The 22746-nt window shown below is 42.9% G+C and overlaps 1 pseudogene; it reads left to right on the top strand.

Moving 5' to 3' along the window:
- The first annotated feature begins 5734 nt into the window (after window positions 1-5734).
- Window positions 5735-22003, top strand: LOC120045944 (annotated as a pseudogene).
- Window positions 22004-22746: the final 743 nt, after the last annotated feature.

The raw sequence follows: 22746 nt of genomic DNA, 5'->3' as shown, positions 1-22746 counted from the left end.
TCATCTGATCACTCTTCATACAACTCTTCATTCTGGAGTATATGCAAATTGCCATCATACAAACTGAGGCAGCAGACTTTGTAAAAATGTATATTTGTGTCATTCTCAAAACTTTTGGCCACGACTGTAGAATAGTTCACTTCAGCTTTAAGCACAACATGATTTTGTTTGTCTGTATCCAAGAAAAAGTGGCCTTGTTACAATTTTGCACCATACAGGGGACTTAACATCTAAGAAGTGTTTTCTTGAATGTGAATTTACTGTTCACTTGGGAAATATCAGTTGGTAAGGAGTTCCATTCAGTGATGGCTCTGTATATAACTGTTGATTTTAGAAGATTGTTCCTTGGTCTGGTGGATAACAGATGACCCAAACTTGCCTGTCTGGTTTGTTCATAATGTCTATTGCCGGGATACACAAATTGGTCTGAGTAATAAGGGGGTTTCTATATCTCTTAAACTGACACTATTCTATTCCCTGTGAGGACACCTTTCCAGTATTGCAGATTGAGATTAGGGATACAAAGAGATTTGATCATTTCTATCTCAACCAAAAACCTGGTTGTTGGGTTGGTTTTTTCACTTATCACTGGTTCAAAGGAAAAATAATACTGTGACTTCCATGCTTTCCAAACAAGATGCATTCACAAATGAGCTGAAAATTTTAAACATTTTCACCAAAGAGGACAATGGAAGTGGACTTCAAAGATACACATTCATTTTATAAACCAATGTGTTATGATTTACAGGTTTCATCTGTATATTTTCACATTTATTTACACACACTCAAACCAGTACATGTATTTCTAATTGAAAACAATTTATACTGAAAAGAAATGTAAACGCAACATGCAACAATTTCAACAATTTTACTGAATTACAGTTCATATAAGGAAATTAGTCAATTTAAATAAATTCATTAGGCCCTAATCTAGGAATTTCACATGACTGAATAGTCTTGAATTTGTATTTTAGAAATTGTGTTAAATATTGTGGCCTCGTGAGTGAGCGAACTGTGACCTCTGCCAAGAAACTAGCAAAGCTCTCCATTAGGTACTGTAGGCTACAACGTTATTACAGTCGCAACATAATTCAATTAGCAAATCTAGTGATGTCGAAGTAGGCTAGCTGGAACTTCCCACATCCAACTAGTGACTGAGTGAACAACATCACACATAAAGTACACTCACCCCGAATTCAAGACTTGAAACAGGACACTTTCTCAGCTAGAACGGGAGCCTCTCCTCCTTTATAAAAATGAATAAGCAGGGAGAGGATCAAGACATGTCTTTTTTGCTTCTCTAGGGCATGTTGGTGGAGAGGAGAGAACCAACAGCGAGGAGGAAAGGAGCGACAGAGCACTATGGAGAGGATAGGACCTGTTATTTTCTAACATTAGCCTAGGGAAAATACATGCCTGAGAAAGTACATGTTAAATCAATGAGCTGATCAAGATGAGATTGACAATGGAAGAAGACTGTGCAATTCATGGGATCTGTTGAAAGTAAGTGAGTATTCTGCATATATTTTCAGAGTCTTATGTATCAAAGTGGTGGTAAAACATTATTTGTGTGCAATCAATTCAATTTAGAATGAAACCTCTTCAAATTATAAAAGCAAAAGGACATGGGGTGGAGAAAACCAAATAAAGCTGTCACTATGGGTAAGTTATTCAATAAGCATTGTACATTTGCAGTTCTGGAAAGTAATATATATATATACATACATAAAAAAGTAACAAAAATTACAAATACATATATATATTACTTTCCACAACCGTAAATGTACAGTGCTTATTGAATATCTTACCCATAGTGACAGCTTTATTTGGATTTCTCTACCCCATGTCCTTTTGCTCATTTAATTTGAAGAGGTTTCATTCTAAATTAAATTGATTTCACATTTTGAGAACACATATAGGAAAGTACCGTCTGTATGCATGCGTAATCAGATGTTTGTAGCCTATCCGTTAGAACAACTCTCCCCACATAGTGGTTTAACTTCAGCTCATTAAATATGAAATATGCCTATAAACATTTTGTAGTTAGATGTTTCATCTAAAAGAATCTGTGTGATGCTTTATTGGACAGTGCATTGTTTGTAATTAATACTTTTTTTCATTAGGGTGAGAATGAGATCAAATTAAATGTTTTTGGTCACGTACACATGGTTAGCAGATGTTATTGCGAGTGTAGCGAAACGCTTATACTTCTAGATCCAACAGTGCAGCAATATCTAACAGGTAATATCTAACAATTCCACAACAAAACCTAATATCTAACAAATTCACACACTCTAGTAAAGGAATGGAATGAGAATATATAATTGTAAAATATATGGAGGAGAAGTGACAGAGCAGCTAAGATGCAATAGATAGTAAAGAATAGATAGTGAAGAATACAGTATATACAAATGAGATGAGTAATAAGTGGCTTTATTAAAGTGACTAGTGTTCCATTTATTAAAGTGGCCAATGATATCAAGTCTGTAGGTAGGCAGCCCCCTCTCTGTGCTAGTGGTAGCTGTTTAACAATCTGATGGCCTTGAGATAGAAGTTTTTTTTCAATCTCTCTGGTCCAGCTCTGATGCATCTGCACTGACCTCGCATTCTGGATGGAAGCGTGGTGAACAGGTAGTGGCTCGGGTGGTTATTGTCCTTGATGATATTTTTTGCCTTCCTGTGACATTGGGTGCTGTAGGTGTCCTGGAGGGCAGGTAGTTTCCCCCCAGTGATGTGTTGTGCAGACCGCACCACCCTCTGGAGAGCTATGCGGTTGTGGGTGTTACAGTTGCCGTACCAGCATATACAGCATATACAGCCCGACAGGATGCTCTCAATTGTGGACCTGTAAAAGTTAGTGAGGGTTTTCGGTGACAAGCCACATTTTTTCAGCCTCTTGAGGTTGAAAAAGGTGCTGTTGCTCTTTCTTCACCACACTGTCTGTGTGTGTGGACCATTTCAATTTGTCGGTGATATGTACACCGAGGAACTTAAAACTTTCCACCTTCTCCACTGCTGTCCCTTCTGATGTGGATAGGTGGGTGCTCCCTTTGCTGTTTCCTGAAGTCCACAATCATCTCTTTTATTTTCCTGACACCACACTCCGAGGGCCCTCACTTCCTCCCTGTAGGCTGTCTCGTCGTTGTTGGTAATCAAGCCTACCACTGTAGTGTCGTCTGCAAACTTGTTGATTGAGTTGGAGGCGTACATGGCCACGCAGTCGTGGGTGAACAGGGAGTACAGGAGGGGGCTGAGCATGCACCCTTGTGGGGCCCCATTGTTGAGGATCAGCGGAGTGGAGATGTTGTTTCCTACCTTCACCTCCTGGGGGCGGTCCGTCAGGAAGTCTAGGACCCAGTTGCGCAGGGCGGGGTCGGGACCCAACGTCTCAAGCTTAGTGATGAGTTTGGCGGGTACTATGGTGTTGAATGCTGAGCTGTAGTCAATGAACAGCATTCTTACATAGATATTCCTCTTGTTCAGATGGGATAGGGCAGTGTGCAGGATGATGTTGATTGCATTGTCTCTGGACCTATTGGGGTGGTAAGCAAATTGGAGTGGGTCTAGGGTAACAGGAAGGGTGGAGGTGATATGATCCTTGACTAGTCTCTCAAAGCACTTCATGATGAAAGAAGTATGTGCTATGGGGCAATAGTAATTTAGTTCAGTTACCTTAGCTTTCTTGGGAACAGGAAAAATGCTTGCCATCTAGAAGCATGTGGGGACAGCAGACTGGGATAGGGATTGATTGAATATGTCTGTAAACACACCAGACAGCTGGTCTGTGCATGCTCTGAGGACGCTGCTAGGGATGCCGTCTGGGCCGGCAGCCTTGCGAGGGTTAACATAACACGTTTAAATGTTTTACTCAAGTCGGCCACGGAGAAGGAGAGCCCACAGTCTTTGGTAGCGGACCGTGTCGGTAGCACTGTATTGTCCTCAAAGTGCACAAATAAGTTGTTTCATTTGTCTGGGAGTATTGTATGTTTTCTGCACTTGAATATTTGACATAACCTAACAGTCTGTTCATGGACTGCTAAAAAGCCATCAGTCTGCTAAATAGTTAAGTAAATGGTTACCCGGACTATCTGCACAAGCAAAACCTTAGAGGAAAACCTGGTTCAATTTGCTTTCCACCAGATACTGGGAGATGAATTGATCTTTCAGCAGGACAATAACCTAAAACACAAGGCCAAATCTACACTCGAGTTGCTTACCAAGAAGACAGTGAATGTTCCTGAGTGGTCGAGTTACAGTTTTGATTTAAATCTGCTTGAAAATCTATGACAAGACCTGAAAATGGTTGTCTAGCAATGATCATAAACCAATTTGACAGAGCTTGAAGAACTTTAAAAAGAATAATGGGCAAATGTTGCACAATCCAGGTGTGGAAAGCTCTTAGAGACCTACGCAAAAATACTCACTGCTGTAATCACTGTAAAAGGTAATTCTAACATGTATCGACTCAGGATGTTGAATACTTACAGTATCTAATCAAGATTTATTCGTGTTTTATTTAAATATATACAATGTTAGATTTTTCTCCCAATTTGACATTACAGAGAATTTTGTGTAGATCGTTGACATTTGTGTAGATCAATTTTATTCCCACTTCGTAACACAACAAAATGTTGAACATTTCAGAGGGTGTGAACACTTTCTGAAGGCACTGTATCTACCTCAATTACCCCGTACCCCTGCACACTGATCTGTTACTAGTACTGCCTGTATATAGCTCCATTCTTATGAATTTTATTTTGTGTTACTCTTTATATATTTGTATGTTTTACCTCTGCATCTTTGGGAAGGGATCTTTAGCATGCATTTAACGGTAAAGTCTACACCCGTTGTATTCGGCAGGTGACAAATCAAATTTGATTTGATGGAATATTCCACCTCACAATTAGTTATCTCAGTTTGAATTACATTACTGATTAGCCTATGTGTGTGCACAATTGATTCTATAAATTGTATTAATTGATTGATTGTGCTCACACACACACACACACACATATAATTCCTTCCCTCTCTCTCTATCTGTCACCCTCTACCTGTAACTTGTACCCCCACTTTTTTTCTGAGTGTTTCATAACACTCTATTGTGCGTTGGATGGTGTCCAGGTTACTACAACCAGCTCATATTCCACAATATTATTCTAACCCTGAGAATAAATTGGCTAATTCTCTTTCATCTTTGTCATGGTTATTCTTTCCTCTGGCCACAAATCACTATTTTTAATGCACATAACGTTAAGCCATTAACCCAGGGTATCTCTTGGATAGAGAGAAGTCTGGGGGCATGAATCTGTGTCATTGACCAATAATAAAACTATGAGTAGAAAATAAATGTCATTGGTAATTCTTATTATTTTACTAGCTCTGCAACGTCAACAACAGCACACACGAGATTACTTTTTTTCATGCTTATTTGATCCAGCCAGCATGTTCGTTTCTGAAATGTCTATTTAATTGAATCTTCAGAAACATTCTCTGGTCTCTGTGTGAGTCATGCTACATTAAGAACAACTGTGTTCCAGGTGAAGATGTTCTCTTTACTGTCTGAGTGACAAGTGGGATCTTCTCTTCACTCCAAAAGACCCTCCATCATCGATCCTGCAAGACACTTACACCATGACCCAAACACCTTATGAAATGATTCCTGGAAGACACTGACATAACTTATAAAGTGGACACAAATAAAAACAAGAAACCCAAAACTTCTTGGGAATTCACAATGGGAGATCCCAACATCAGCCACTTAGCGGATGTATATGCTGAGACCCGTGACCCCATGCTGGGAGGAAGCGAGCTTGACCCATTGACGGATAACTACGACATGGACTACGGTGTTCCCGACAACGAGATGCCCGACACCACGCAGGGCACAGCCTTCTTCGTCGCCACCATCGTCATCACCGTGGTGCTCATTTGCATTATGCTCGTCTGCGGTGCTGGCAACTTCCTGTTTATAGCTACTTTGGCACGGTACAAGAAGCTACGTAACCTCACTAACCTACTCATAGCTAACCTTGCAATATCAGACTTCATAGTGTCAGTGGTGTGTTGCCCGTTCTTGGTGGATTACTATGTGGTGAAGCAGCTGTCCTGGGACCATGGCCTGGTACTGTGTGCCTCAGTCAACTACATCAGGACTGTGTCTCTCTACGTGTCCACTAACGCACTGCTGGCAATTGCTGCAGACAGGTGGGTGCCTCATCCCCTTTTATTGGTGTCTTTCAATGACAGGCGTGTTTGTGTGTGTGTGTGTATGTCCAGTAATTGCCTTGACCAGTTATATTTTGTTGAGGCCATCTTGACCCCTTGGTACATAAGTCAGCCTTATAGTAATCAATAAGGAACTCAGCAGGGTCTATCATCAAAGTCAGTGTCAATATCTCTAAATTGTCCCCTGTACGTGTCTTCCTTCCTTTGTCGCACTGACCTGAAAAAGAAAAAGGTTTGTTTGGTTGAGATTCTTATATATTGCTTCCACCTGTCAAATCATTTCAAAGCAAACAAAAAAAAGAGAACAAAGTATACTATTGGGGAACATCTTTAATAAAAGATCAGCCTGCTGTATAGAAGTGAATCGACTACTCTAAGGCGGGATTCAACAGCTGTTTCTTCATTCACTCATCGAAAAGACCTGTCTCTCATCTTTTACATGCTTGAAAAACTTTTTTTAAATCAAAACTGTATCAATAATTAGAGAAGAAGTTCAATACAGTTCTGGATATGAGTAGTTAACTTTCTTCATGCCAGTGGCTTGTGTCTATATTCATTGTCTTTTACATGTGCTGGCTGCAGTAGTGGTTCTGCTGGTTGAGGTGTTCAAGTCTATAAAGAACGAAAACAGCAGATAACCCTAAGTGGCACACCACGTAAATTCAACGTGGAAATGTTGGTAATATTTGGTAAAGACTGTGATCAATGAGAGTTCAACCTTTATTCACCTAGGTTTGTTTGTTGAATTACCAATGGGATATCACCAAAAAATATCAGATTTTTGGTTTAGTTGTCATCTAAATGTGTTATCATTGCGCTTTCAACCATTTTAAAACACAACAAAATTCACATGGGAATACAAAGTCAGATATTTTGTATTTATACAACAACTTAATGTAACACTGTGCTTAATCTGAGATACATAGTGCAAGTGATCAATGCTGTTTGAGATTCTGCACAGATTATTATACCAATTGTGAAGATCTTCACAGAACTGCGATTTTTGCATGCTATCTATGAATATATTAGATGTAGTTATAGTTACAGTAGGCTAACTTCAAAATGTGGCCATGGATGTGTGACTCATTTTAAGGTTGAATAAATACTGTTACATTAGTTTGTAAATAGCCTTAACTTTAATCAATTTCCTGTATTACAAAAGTAATATTGAATTGTTTCTGGTTGTCAAAGCAACCAAATATCAACATTTAAAGGATTTCTAATGCTTGGATAGTTTCATCTGAGCCACTGGCTTCATCCTATTTTTGGTTTAGTTGGAGATGGGAATCCAACATATAATTGTCAACTTGTCAACAAGTTAAAAGGCTTTTTAAAAATGTAACTAGGCAAGTCAGTTAATTAGGCTAGGGGGCAGTATTTTGATGTTTGGATGAAAAACGTGCCCAAAGTAAACTGCCTATTTCTCAGGCCCAGAAGCTAGAATATGCATATAATTGGCAGATTAGGATAGAAAACACTCTAAAGTTTCCAAAACTGTCAAAACATTGTCTGTGAGTATAACAGAACTGATATGGCAGGCGAAAACCTGAGGAAAATCCATCCAGGAAGTGCTGTTTTTCTGAAACTACTCTTTTCCATTGCAAGCCTATCCTCCATTTAAAGGGATATCAACCAGATTCCTTTCCCTATGGCTTCCACAAGGTGTGAACAGTCTTTAGACATAGTTTCAGGCTTTTATTGTGAAAAATGAGCGCGAATGATCACATCGCGTCAGTGGATAGCCAGATGTCCTCAGATTTGTCCATGCGCTCACGCCGGGAGCGAGACCTTTTCTTTCTCTCTTCTATTGAAAAGGCTACCGTCCGGTTGAAATATTATTGATTATTTATTGTAAAAACAACCTGAGGATTGATTATAAAAAACGTTTGACATGTTTCTACGAACTTTACGGATACTATTTGGAATTTTCGTCTGCCCGTCGTGACCGCACTAGCCTGTGGATTACTGAACAAAACGTGCCAACCAAATGGAGGTTTTTGGATATAAAGAGAATCTTTATCGAACAAAACGAACATTTATTGTGTAACTGGGAGTCTCGTGAGTGCAAACATACGAAGATTATCAAAGGTAAGTGATTAATTTGATTGCTTTTCTGACTTTCGTGTCCAATCTACTTTGCTGCTAGCTGTTTGTAATGTTTTGTCTGCTGAGAGCTGTCCTCACATAATCGCATGGTTTGCTTTCACCATAAAGCCTTTTTGAAATCTGACACGCCGGCTGGATTAACAACAAGTTAAGCTGTGTTTTGGTGTATTGCACTTGTGATTTCATATTTTTAGTAATTTAATTTGAATTTGGCGCTCTGCAATTCACCGGATGTAGACGAAAATGATCCCGCTAAAGGGATCTGAGCGGCAAGAGGTTTTAAGAACACATTCTTATTTAAAATGAGAGCCTAGTAACAGTGGGTTAACTGCCTTGTGCAGGGGGAGAAGGACATATTTACCTTGTCAGCTCAGGGATTTGATCTAGCAACCTTCCGGTTACTGGCCCAATGCTCTAACCACTAGGCTAACTGCCGCACCAATATTTACTCTATTGCAAAAGTAATACTGAATTGTGTTTGGTTGTCAACACAACCAAATATCACACTTGAAGGAGATTTATCTTTTGTGCCACTGTCTGGCTTTAATTCCAGTTTTTCTACAAATTAGTCATTGATATGTTGGATTCACATTTCCATCTCAACCAAGAATCAAAGTTAAAGAATAGGACTACATAAATTCAAACTTTATTTAAAGTGCATTTCAAGTTTGATTTGATTGGATTTAGTCATATTCTTAAACTTTGAGGTTTGGTTGAGAATCCAACATGTCAATTATTAATTTGTAGACACATTTGAACAGGACTAAATCTAACCAAACTTTAAATGCACTTTAAATAGAGTGTACGAAAGTACAGCAAAATCTCTTTAACTTCAGTTGATAACGCATTGTCCATTTGATGAAACAATTCAGAATTCTACAGCTATGTTACTGATTCAAAGCCCATGGCTTTGACTGCAGCACCCTCAGCACCCATACTTCCCACAGCTATGAGTCCATGCAACTTAATATGTGAATTGTTAACCCTTTAGACCCAAATAGAATAAAAAACTGCTTCTGTAGATTACTGAGAATTTTCAAGATAAAGCAATTTTTTTACTAAAGTATGTGGACACCTGCTTGTCAAACATCTCATTCCAAAATCAAGGGCATTAATATGGAGTTGGTCCCACCTTTGCTGCCATAACAGCCTCCACTCGTCTGGGAAGGCTCTCCACTAGATGTTGGAACATTGCTGTGGGGACTTGCTTCCATTCAGCCACAAGAGCATTAGTGAGGTCGGGCACTGATGTTGGGCAGTTAGGCCTGGCTCACAGTCGGCATACCAATTCATCCCAAAGGTGTTCAATGGGGTTAAGGTCAGGGTTCTGGGCAGGCCAGTCACGTTCTTCCACACCGATCTCTACAAACCATTTCTGTATGGACCTCGCAGTGTGCACTACCATGCTGAAACAGGAAAGGGCCTTCCTCAAACTGTTGCCACAAAGTTGGAAGCACAGAATTGCTGTAATGTTAAGATTTTCCAAGGGGCCTAGCCCAGAACATGAAAAACAGCCCCAGACCATTATTCCGCCTCCACCAAACTTTACAGTGGGCACTATGCATTCGGGCAGGTAGCGTTCTCCTGACATTCACCAAACCCATATTCGTACGTCGGACTGTCAGATGGTGAAGCATCATTCATCACTCCAGAAAACACGTTTCCACTATGGCGAGCTTTACACCAGTCCAGTCAATGTTTGACATTGCACGTGGTGATCAAATGTACCAAGTATAATATATTATACTTAAAAATATTACTTACATATAAATATTTTTTTAATTATCCAAAATTTGAGCAGAGGACAATTTTCAGAAAGTATTTCAAAAGCCACACAAAGTAGGATATCTGATTGTTAAGAGGAATATTTAGAACCTACAGGCTACTTATTTCATCCCAAGGACTGTTGAATTGTTTTCTGATTAGAAGAAACATTCTGTGAACACTTATGAGGAAACCTCACATTTATCTTAAGGGACATGACTGCGCTGAATTCTCAGAAGCCCTGAAGTTTCTAAAACTGTTTGAATGATGTCTGTGAGTATAACAGAACTCATATGGCAGGCAAAAACTTGAGAATAAATCCAACCAGGAAGTGGGAAATCTGAGGTTTGTAGTTTTTCAAGTCATTGCCTATCGAATATACAGTGTCTATGGGGTCATATTGCACTTCCTAAGGCTTCCACTATATGTCATCAGTCTTTAGAACCTTGTTTGATGCTTCTACTGTGAAGTATGAGGGAATAAGAGCTGATTGAGTCAGGGGTCTGGCAGAGTGCCACGAGCTCAGTCTCGCACGCTCCCGTGAGAGTTAGCTGCGTTCCATTGCATTTCTACAGACAAAGGAATTCTCCGGTTGAAACATTATTGAAGATTTATGATAAAAACATCCTAAAGATTGATTCTATACTTCGTTTGACATGTTTCTACGAACTGTAGTATGACTTTCGCCTGGACTTGCCCGCGCCTCCTGAGTTTGGATTTGTGTACTAAACGCGCAAACAAAAAAGAGGTATTTGGACATAAATTATGGACTTTATTGAATAAAACAAACATTTATTGTGAAACTGGGATTCCTGGGAGTGCATTCTGATGAAGATCAAAGGTAAGTGAATATTTATAATGCTATTTCTGACTTCTGTTGACTCCACAACATGGCGGGTATCTGTATGACTTGTTTTTGTGTCTGAGCGCCGTACTCAGATTACTGCATGGTGTGCTTTTTCCGAAAAGTTTTTGGGAAATCTGACACAGCGGTTGCATTAAGGAGAAGTTTATCTATAATTCAATGGATAACAATTGTATCCTTCAGCAATGTTTATTATGAGTATTTATGTAAATTGATGTGGCTCTCTGCAAAATCACCGGATGTTTTGGAGGCAAAACATTACTGAACATAACGCGCCAATGTAAACTAAGATTTTTGGATATAAATATGAACTTTATTGAGCAAAACATACATGTATTGTGTAACATGAAGTCCTATGAGTGTCGTCTGATGAAGATCACCAACAGTTAGTGATTCATTTTATCTCTATTTCTGCTTTTTGTGACTCCTCTCTTTAGCTGGAAAAATGGCTGTGTTTTTCTGTGACTCGGTGCTGACCTAACATAATCGTTTGGTGTGCTTTCGTCGTAAAGCCTTTTTGAAATCGGACACTGTGGCTGGATTTACAACAAGTTTATCTTTAAAATGGTGTAAAATACTTGTATGTTTGAGGAATTTTAATTATGGGATTTCTGTTGTTTTGAATTTGGCGCCCTGCAATTTCACTGGCCGTTGTTGAGGTGGGACGCTAGCGTCCCGAATATCCCAGAGAGGTTAACTTCTTGACGCTAGGGGTCAGATTTTTTTTTATTCTTAAAATAACGTTCCCAAGGTAAACAGACTATTTCTCAGGTCCAGATCGTAGAATATGCATATAATTTACAGATTAGGATAGAAAACACTCCAACGTTTCCAAAACTGTTAAAATATTGTCTGTGTATAACAAAACTGATTCTGCAGGCGAAAACCTGAGAAAATCTAACCTGGAAGTGATTTTTTTTTCTTCATCTGTGTTTCCTGGCCAGTCTTTCTTCCATTTAAAGGGGTATCAACCAGATTCCTTTTCCAATGGCTTCCTCAGGCTGTGACCATGCTGTAGACATATTTTCAGGCTTTTATTTTGAAAAATTAACAAGATTTTTCAAAAGTAGACAGGTGTCCTCTGAATAGTGCCTGCGCGCGAGAGGGGAGCTCTCCATTTTCCTTTTCTCTCTTATTGAATAGGTTACGGTCCGGTTGAAATATTATCGAGTATGTTTGTTAAAAACAACCTGAGGATTGATTATAAAAAACATTTGACATGTTTCTACGACCATTCCGGATACTTTTTGGAATTTTCATCGAACGGAACGAGGCTGTAGTTTTCTCAACATAACGCGCAACCCAAATGGCGTTTTTTTTGTTATAAAAGTAATATTTATCGAACAAAAAGAACATTTGTTGTGTAACTGGGAGTCTCGTGAGTGCAAACATCCGAAGATTATCAAAGGTAAGCGATTCATTTTATTGCTTTTCTGACTTTCGTGACCATGCTAATTTGGGGCTAGCTGTTGTAGCATTGATTGATACACTCACAAAAGCTTGGATTTCTTTTTCTGTAAAGCTGGATTAACAACAAGCTAAACTGTGTTTTGGTATATTTCACTTGTGATTGCATGATTATAAATATTTTTGTAATATTTTTGAATTTGGCGTCCTGCAATTCAGCGGTTGTTTAGGAAAATTATCCCGTAATCGGGATCTGTGCGCAGAGAAGTTTTCATTTGTTCTTCGTTAATCTACACACAATACGCTACAATGACAAAGTGAAAACAGGTTTTTGGAACTGTTTGCAAATGTATTAAAAATAAAAAACATAAATACCTTATTTACATAAGTATTCAGACCCTTTGCTATGAGCCTCCGAAATTGAACTCAGGTTCATTCTGTTTCCATTGATCATCCTTAAGATGTTTCTCTAACTTGATTGGAGTCCATCTGTGGTAAATTCAATTGATTGGACATGATTTGGAAAGGCACACACCTGACTATATAAAGGCCAACAGTTGACATTACATGTCAGAGTAAAGCCATGAGCCAAAGCCACCAAGCCATGAGGTCTAACGAATTGTCCGTAGAGCTCTGAGACAGAATTGTTTTGAGGCACAGATCTGGGGAAGGGTACCAAAACATGTCTGCAGCATTGAAGGTCTCCAAGAACACAGTGGCCTCCATCATTCTTAAATGGAAAAAGTTTGAAACCACCAAGACTCTTCCTAGAGCTGGCCACCCGGCCAAACTGAGCAATCGGGGGAGAAGGGCCTTGATCAGGGAGGTGACCAATAACCCGATGGTCACTCTGACAAAGCTCCAGAATTCCTCTGTGGAGATGGGAGAGCCTTCTAGAATCTCTGCAGCACTCCACCAAATCAGGCCTTTATGGTAGAGTGGCCGGACGGAAGCCACTCATCAGTTAAAGGCACATGACAGCCCACTTGGAGTTTGAAAAAAGGCACCTAAAGGACTCTCAGACCATAAAAAACAAGATTCTCTGGTCTGATGAAACCAAGATTGAACTCTTTGGCCTGAATGCCAAGCGTCTGGAGGAAACGTGGCACCATCCCTACGGTGAAGCAAGGTGGTGGCAGCATCATGCTTTGGGGATGTTTTTTAGTGACAGGGACTGGGAGACTTGTCAGGATCGAGGGAAAGATGAATGGAGCAAAGTACAGAGAGATCCTTGATGAAAACCGCTCCAGAGTGCTCAGAACTTCAGAATGGTGCGAAGGTTTGCGTTCCAACAGGACAATTACCCTAAGCACATAGCGAAAACAACGCAGAGGTTGCTTAGGGACAAGTCTCTGAATGTTCTGGAGTGGCCCAGCCAGATCCCAGACTTGAACCTGATCGAACATCTCTGGAGAGAAATGAAAATAGCTGTGCAGCGACGCTCCCCATTCTACCTGAAAGAGCTTGAGAGGATCTGCAGAGAAGAATGGGAGAAACTCCCCAAATACAGGTGTGCCAAGAATGTAGCGTCATACCCAAGAAGACTCGATGCTGTAATCGCTGCCAAAGGTGCTTCAACAAAGTACTGAGTAAAGGGTCTGAATACTTATGTAAAATATCAAGGCACAAGGCGAGACCCAGAAACAGGCAAGGGTCAAAACCGGGAGGAATAGAAAAAGGAGAATAGCAAAAAGGAATACGGGAAAAACACGCTGGTGATTTGACTAAACAAACAAGACAAACTGGCACAGAGAGACAGGAAACACAAGGATAAATACACTGGGGAAATAAGCGACACCTGGAGGGGGTGTAGACACTCACAGGAACAGGTGAAACAGATCAGGTTCGTGACAGTACCCCCCCCCCCCCCCCCTCCCCGACCGGGGTGTTGGCGGTGGAAATCGGAGACGAAGGCCGGGTCCAAGATGTCTTTAGCAGGGACCCAGCACCTCTCCTCCAGGCCATAACCCTCCCAGTCAACCAGGTACTGGAAACCACTGCCCCTTGGTTGAACCTTCAGGAGGTGTCTCACCGTATATGCTAACTGGCCATCCATAACCCGGGGCGGGGGGGGGGGGGGGGGGGGCCTGGAGACAGAAGAGAAAGGACAGTGAAACACGGGCCTAATTCTAGACACATGGAAGGTAGGGTGAATACGAAGGGTACGGGGTAACACAAGACGGACAGCAGTGGAACTCAGGACTCTGGAGATGGGAAAAGGACCAATGAACTGGGGGGACAGCTTGCGGGACTCTACCCGAAGGCGCAGATCCCAAGTGGAAAGCCATACCCTCTGCCCAATGCGGTAGCGGGGAGCTGGAGTCCGGTGACGGTCCGCTTGTCGACGATACCTGGAGTTGGTCTTGAGAAGTATTGCCTGTGCTCTTCTCCAAGTACGTTGACAGCGGCGGACAAACATCTGGGCCTAGGGAACGCTGACCTTCTGCTCTTGTTCCGGGAAGAGTGGAGGCTGATACCCCATGGAGCACTCAAGAGGGGAGAGTCCCATGGCAGAACTGGGAAGGGTGTTCCGGGCATACTCCACCGAGACCAGTTGACGGCTCCAGGTAGTGGGGTTGGTTGAGACCAGGCACCTTAAGGTGGTCTCCAGGTCTTGGTTGGCTCGCGCTGACTGACCGTTAGTTTGGGGATGGAATCCGAATGACAGACTGGCCGACGACCCAATAAGGGTGCAGAATGCCTTCCAGAACTGAGACGAGAACCGAGGACCCCAATCCGAGACCATGTCTACCGGGAGTCCATGGATCCGGAAGACAGGCTACACCATTAGCTGGGCTGTCTCCTTGGCAGAAGGTAGTTTGGGGAGAGGGATGAAATGGGCGGCCTTGGAGAACCGATCGACTACCGTCAGAATGACAGAGTTGCCATCAGACGGAGGGAGCCCAGTGACAAAGTCCAGAGATATGAGACCAGGCACGATGATGGACCGGTAGTGACTGAAGGAGGCCTGAAGGAGCTTGCCGTGGAGTCTTGTTCTGAGCACACACTGTGCAAGCGGCGACAAAGGCAGAGACGTCAGGGACCATTGTGGGCCACCAGAAACATTGTCGGAGGAAGGCTAGTGCACGACGGGACCCTGTATGACAGGTCAGCCTGGAGGATTGAGTCCACTCCAGGACCCGGGACCGGACTGGATTAGGGACAAACAGCTGGTTAGCCGGGCCCCCTTCAGGTCCAGGCTGTGAGCGTTGTGCCTCGCGGACCAGGTTCTCAAATCTCCAATTCACAGTGGCAGCAAGGCATGAGGTAGGGAGAATGGTTTCAGAGGTCGAGGGTGTAGCAGAGTAACTGTATAGGTGGTAGAGGGCGTAAGGCTTCACATTCTTTGACCCTGGGCGGTAGGAGATGGTGAAGTTAAATCTGGTGAACAGGAGGGCCCACCGGGCCTGCCTGGAGTTGAGGCTCTTGGATGTATGGAGATATTCCAGGTTTTTATGGTCGTTCCAGACCAGGAATGGCTGTTCTGCTCCTTCCAGCCAGTGCCTCCCCTCTTGCAACGCAATCTTCACCGCCAGGAGTTTTCGGTTGCCAACATGGTAGTTCCTTTCAGCAGGATTGAGACGATGGGACAGGAAGGCACAGGGATGAAGCTTCTGGTCCTGGGCAGATCGCTGGGAAAGGATGGCCCCCACTCCAACATCTGAAGCATCCACTTCCACCACAAATTGCCGCGAGGGGTCCAAATGGATGAGGATGGGTGCTGTTGTGAACTGATGCTTCAGATCCACAAAGGCTTTGTCGACAGCTGGAGACCATTTGAACAGTTCCTTGGGAGAGGTGAGTGCTGAGAGGGGGGCCGCCAGGGTGCTGTAGTCCCGAATGAAACGGCGATAGAAGTTTGCAAACCGAAGAACCCTTTGTAACTGCACCTTGGACTTTGGTTGAGGCCAATCCACCACTGCTTTCACCTTTCCAGGATCCATCTGAACATTGCCCTCAGCAATGACATATCCCAGAAAGATGATTGTAGAGCGGTGGAACTCACACTTCTCGGCTTTCACGAACAGTTGGTTCTCCAGGAGGCACTGAAGGACCTGTCTGACATGAAGAACATGTTCTTGTGCAGATTGGGGGGAAAAAATGGATGTCGTCAAGTTACAGAACACAAACTGGTTTAGCATGTCCTGAAGCACATCATTGACCAAAGCCTGGAAAACAGCAGGAGGCGTTGGTGAGTCCAAATGGCCTGACCTGGAACTCATAATGTCCACTGGCTGTGTTGAAGGCTGTCTTCCATTCATCTCCCTCGCTTATCCGAACCAGGTGGTAGGCATTTCGAAGGTCCAACTTATGGTGGCCCCCTGGAGAGGTTCAAACGCCAAAGAGAGGAGAGGTAGGGGGGTAACAATTCTTGACAGTAATGTCATTAAATCCCCGGTAGTCAATGCACGAACGCAGGGTCTTGTCCTTCTTCTCCACAAAGAAAAACCTTGCGCCGGCAGGAGATACAGACAGACTCCTCTATGTACTCCATAGCTTTGGTCTCTGGTTCTAACAGAGAGTACAATCGACCCGAGGTTGTGTAGTGCCTTGGAGAAGATCAATGGCACAATCATAAGGACGGTGCGGGGGAAGGGAAGTAGTACGTGCCTTACTGAACACTTCCAGGAGGTCATGGTATTCTGTGGGGATAGCAGAGACATCCAAAGTCTTGCTAACATCCAGAGGAAGACAACTTGAGGAAGGCTGTGCTGCTTGAAGGCAGTTAGAATGGCAAAATTGGCTCCAACCCAGGATGGAGCTTGTGGTCCAATCAATCATGGAATTGTGCTTTTGAAGCCAGGAAAATCCCAAAACAACCGGAACATTGGGAGATGCAATTTGGATGAACTGTATTGTCTCACTGTGGTTACCAGAAACCCGTAATTGAACGGGCACAGTACTATGGGTGACTTCCCGTATAGAGCGGCTGTCCAGTGCCCTAGCATCCATGGGCACAGAGAGAGGCTGAGTGGGAACACCAAGCTCCGAAGCTATCGTGGCATCGATAACACTTTCTTCAGCCCCAGAGTCAATGAGCACTCAGAGAGACTTAGATTGGTTTCCCCACAGCACAAGAGCAAGAAGGGGTGTGCGGGTGATGGGAATTAGGGAACTCCCAGTCTGACTCTCCATAGTACTGGTACCAACTAGAGACAAGGTTTTCCTAATAGGGCAGGCAGCTATAAAATGTCCTTCCCCTCCACAGTGCAGACAACAGTTACTATTCATCCTCCGTGAGCGTTCCACAACTGAAAGCCTAGCTCTTCCCAACTGCATAGGCTCAGGAGTATCCAACTCACCTGTCGTAGATTCCCAAGAGGGCTCGGGTGGCTTCGAATCTTCTCGGAAGAGCTCCCTTCGGAAACTTCCGGATTCCCCTTGGAGGTGAACGCGCCATAGCGGGTGCACAAGTGTGACCGAGACCAGACCTCCTCTCACTCTTGCGTTCCCTTAGGCGTCCATCAATTTTAATGGTAAGAGCGATAAGGGAGTAGAGATCCATTGGCAATTCCCGAGCAGCTAGCTCATCCTTTACCTCAGATAATCTGTGCAAAAAGTATCGAGAAGAGACTCCGGATTCCAGGCACTCTTGGCGGCCAACGTGCGAAAATCAACCGCGTAGTCTGCCACACTATGGGAGTTTTGACGTAAGTCAAGCAGTTTACTGGCTGCCTTTCTCCCGGAAACCGGAGACTTAAATACCTTTCTCACTTCTGACATGAATTCCTCCAGATGACCACAAATGGCAGATTGTTGCTCCCAAACCGCCATAGCCCAGGAGAGCGCCCTTCCCGACATTAGCGTAATAATATACGCTATCCTCGATCTGTCTGAAGGAAACGAAGATGGCTGTAGCTCAAAAATAAGCGAGCACTGAGAAAAAAAACCCTGGCAGGTACCGGGATTCCCCGGATATCGCTCCGGGGGAGGTAAGTGGGGTTCTCGGGGAGCCGGGGTGGGCTGTACAAACTCAACCCCGGATAGGAGAAAAATTACAGGGTGATTGGGGATTTTCAGAGGTGGCAGGTAGCCTCTGAGCTAACTCGCTGATTTGCTCCATAATAGCCTTTAACCCATGGTCATGGCGTTCCGTCAAGGACCTGAGCCCTTCCAAAAGGCTATGTAGCAACTCCTCATGTCTCCTAATGGTGGCTCCCTGCAGGGAGACAGCGTGGCGGAGCTGGTCCAAGTCTGCTGGGTCTGTCATGGCCAGTTCATACTATCAAGGCACAGGCGAGACACAGAAACAAGCAAGGGTCAAAACCGGGAGGACTAGATAAAGGAGAACAGCAAAAAGGATTACGGGAAAAACACGCTGGTTGACTTGCCTAAACATACAAGACGAACTGGCACAGACAGACAGGAAACACAGGGATAAATACACTGGGGAAAATAAGTGACACCTGAAGGGGGTGGAGACAATCACAGGAACAGTTGAAACAGATCAGGGTGTGACAGTAAATGTCATATTTCAGTTTTTTTTACCTGTTTTTGCTTTGTCATTATGGGGTATTGTGTGTAGACTGATGAGGAAGAAAAAACGATTTAATCCATTTTTCGTAACAAAATGTGGAAAAAGACAAGGGGTCTGAATTATTTCGGAAAATACTGCATTGTTAAAACTTCTTTGGGGTCGGGGGCAGTATTTTCACGTCCGGATGAAAAGCGTGCCCAGAGTAAACGACCTGCTACTCAGCCATAAAAGCTAGAATATGCATAGTATTAGTAGATTTGGATAGAAAACACTCTGAAGTTTCTAAAACTGTTTGAATGATGTCTGTGAGTATAACAGAACTCATATGGCAGGCAAACACCTGAGAGAAAATCCAACCAGGAAGTGGGAAATCTGAGGTTGGTGGTTTTCAACTCAGCTCCTATTGAAGATACAGTGGGATATTGGTAATGTTGCACTTCCTAAAGCTTCCACTAGATGTCAACCGTCTTTAGAACCTTGTCTGATGCTTCTACTGTGAAGTGGGGCCGAATGAGAGGGGATTGAGTAAGGTCTACCATGACCTGAACATACGCTGCCCATGCACGTTCATGTGAGAGCGAGCTCTGTTCCATCGCACTTCTGAAGACAAAGGATTTCTTCGGTTGGGACATTATTGAAGAATTATGTTAAAAACATCCTAAAGATTGATTCAATACTTCGTTTGTCATGTATTTATGGACTGTAATATAACTTTTTTAACTTTTCGTCCGTACTTTCCGCTGGACTTGCCCACGTGTCGGTAGTTTGGAAAGTGTACTGAACGCTAGAACAACAAGGAGGAATTTGGACATAAATGGACATTATCGAACAAAACAAACATTTATTGTGGAACTGGGATTCCTGGGAGTGCATTCTGATGAAGATCATCAAAGGAAAGTGAATGTTTATAATGTTATTTCTAACTTCTGTTGACTGCACAATATGGCGGAAATATTTTTGTCTTGATTGGGCTCTGAGCGCTGACCTCAGAGTATTGCATGGTTTGCTTTTTCCGTAAAGCTTTTTTGAAATCTGACACAGCGGTTGCATTAAGGAAAAGTGCATCTAAAATTCCATACATAACAATTGTATTTTCATCAACATTTATAATGAGTATTTCTGTAAATTGATGTGGCTCTCTGCAAAATCCCCGGATGTTTTGAAACTTCTGAATGTAACGCGCCAATGTAAACTCAGATTTTTGGATATAAATATGAACTTTACCGAAGAAAACATACATGTACTGTGTAACATGAAGTCCTATGAGTGTCATCTGATGAAGATCATCAGAGGTTAGCGATTCATTTTATCTATATTTCTGCTTTTTGTGAATCCTCTCTTTGGCTGTGTTATTCTGTGAATAGGCACTCACCTAACATAATCGTTTGGTTTGCTTTCGTCGTAAAGCCTTTTTGAAATCGGACACTGTGGCTGGATTTACAACAAGTGTATCTTTAAAATGGTGTAAAACACATGTATGTTTGAGGAATTTTAATTATGGGATTTCTGTTGTTTTGAATTTGGCGCCCTGCAGTTTCACTGGCTGTTGAAGAGGTGGGACGCTAACGTCCCACGTACACTAGAGAGGTTAACACTTTCATATAGTTTTGTGTATGTCCCTAACAGGGTGGAAATATCTCATGGTCCATCTGTGAACAATCCACCTACAATTATTAGGATTTAAGAGCCTGAGCTTGACCAATGGGTTTTTCTTATAGTCAAACATGTAATTCTTCTGATAGAATACTAAAAACATGACATATATCTAGTTTTCCCCTAAAAGTTATTAGGTCCAATAGGCACCGTATAGGAGTGGCCCAGCTCTGTTCACCATGGGCAGTGCAGCCAGGGCTAGCACATTAGGGAGCGATACCACTTTATTATTTTCATGTCTATTACAACGAGACACCCACATCAGCTATGCAGGTGTCGGTTATCGTTGGTTAACACTTGATCTGACTGAATCTAGGCGTTAGCCCCGCTATGATTATGAGAAGGTTGCGATATTATTATTATTTTTTATTCTCATGGCCCAGGCTTAAGTTTTTCCTCGACGATAGAGTGGAGAATTGTTGAGGATCATACTGGAATTAGGAAGGTTTGATTATACCATCAAATGAGCATTTATCTTATTTACCCTGGGTGATTTACCCTGGCTGATTTACCCTCTATGCTTGGGAGAGCATGGAAAACTGTTAAGAATTTTTCATTCATATTTTTGTTGAAGTGTCATCATCCTCCAAGAGCAGCTCTACTGTTTGTAGACGCCATTAGGATTGGTTTCATGCATCTACGTTAAATTGTAAAGGAAGCGACAGTATACTTTTTCATTTGCATGTAGCCTAATGCAAATCTAAACTGACTGTCTCTCCCCTTGATTCAAGTAGTGGCCACATACATTTGTTAACTTTTTATGTACATTAACACACCCTCCTCTGTCCTCAGGTACATGGCCATCATCCATCCTCTGAGGCCCCGTATGAAGTACCAGACAGCCTACTGTCTGATTACTGGTGTGTGGATCGTACCCATCCTCATCTCCATCCCTTCTGCCTTCTTTGCCTCTGAGACCATGTACCCTCACGGTGGTGCCAGCGCCTCTCACAACACCCACAAGACCTTCTGTGCCCAAATCTGGCCCGTGGACCAGCAGGCCTACTACCGCTCCTACTTCCTGTTAGCTAATACATGCCGAGTTCCTCGGGCCCGTTTTTGTCATGGCGCTATGTTATACACAGATTTTCCGTGAGCTCTGGTTCAAGAACGTCCCGGGCTTCCAGACGGAGCAGATCCGGAAGAGGATGCGTGGTCGGCGTAAGACAGTCATGGTCCTGATCGCGATCCTGACGGCATACATTCTGTGCTGGGCACCATATTATGGCTTCACCATCCTACGCGACTTCCACCCGACACTCATCTCCCGCCAGAGGAACTCCCTGGTGGCCTTCTACATCATTGAGTGCATCGCCATGAGCAACAGCATGATCAATACCTTCTGCTTTGTCAGCGTCAAGAACAACACAGTCAAGAATCTGAAGAGGAATGTGCTGCTGTGCTGGAGATCCACCTATGCGCCCCGTAAGACGGTTGACGTGATCGACATACAGACATTCTCCATGCCTGTAACCGAGGAAGTCGAATGCATTCATTTGAGGTGAACGGGGAGATGCCATTTTGAAACATTCATACATGCTTTTTGGATGTTCGTGTTGCATCTGAAACTTGAGGCAGGGTTAGGGTTAGGGTTTGGAGTTCCACAGTTGTTATTATGATGTCTCTTTGAGATGTCTTTGAGTTGGGGTGTTCCTGTGTTTTGGCACAACAGCACTTCAAAGAAGCTAATGTAAATATTGTTTTATGATATCACCACATGTCCTAATATCTTGGTACAATAAGGGATTAAGGGAAATTGACCATCTCTTTTTTCTGTCAACCAAGTACGTGAGAAATTCTGTATTCCGTCAACTCATTTGTTTAGATTTTTTCAAGTCTGACATACAATCACCTTTATTCGGTACACACATCTGGTACCTGGTCGGACCTGAATTCTTCGGGCATTCTCCACGGTGTCGGAAATGTTCCACAGGGATGTTGGTCCATGCAGACGCGATGGCATCACACAGTTGCTGCAGATTGGACGGCAGCACATTCATGCTGTGAACAGCCCGTTTCATCTCACCCGAAAGATTCTCCATTGGAGTGAGGTCTGGGGACTGTGTAGGCCACTCAAGTAAACTGAACTCCCTGTCATGTTCCATACAAGGTTTTTCCACTCTTCAATTGTCCAGTGTTGGTGATCGCGTGCCTACTGGAGCCACTTCTTGTTTTTAGCTGATTGGAGTGGTACCTGGTGTGGTCGTCTGCTGCAATAGCCCATCCGTAACAAGGATCGCCGAGTTGT

Source organism: Salvelinus namaycush, chromosome 4, assembly GCF_016432855.1.
Source record: "Salvelinus namaycush isolate Seneca chromosome 4, SaNama_1.0, whole genome shotgun sequence".
Lineage (NCBI taxonomy): Eukaryota > Metazoa > Chordata > Actinopteri > Salmoniformes > Salmonidae > Salvelinus > Salvelinus namaycush.
Note: the sequence above shows the minus strand (reverse complement) of the source record. Positions and strands in the feature narration are given on the sequence as shown.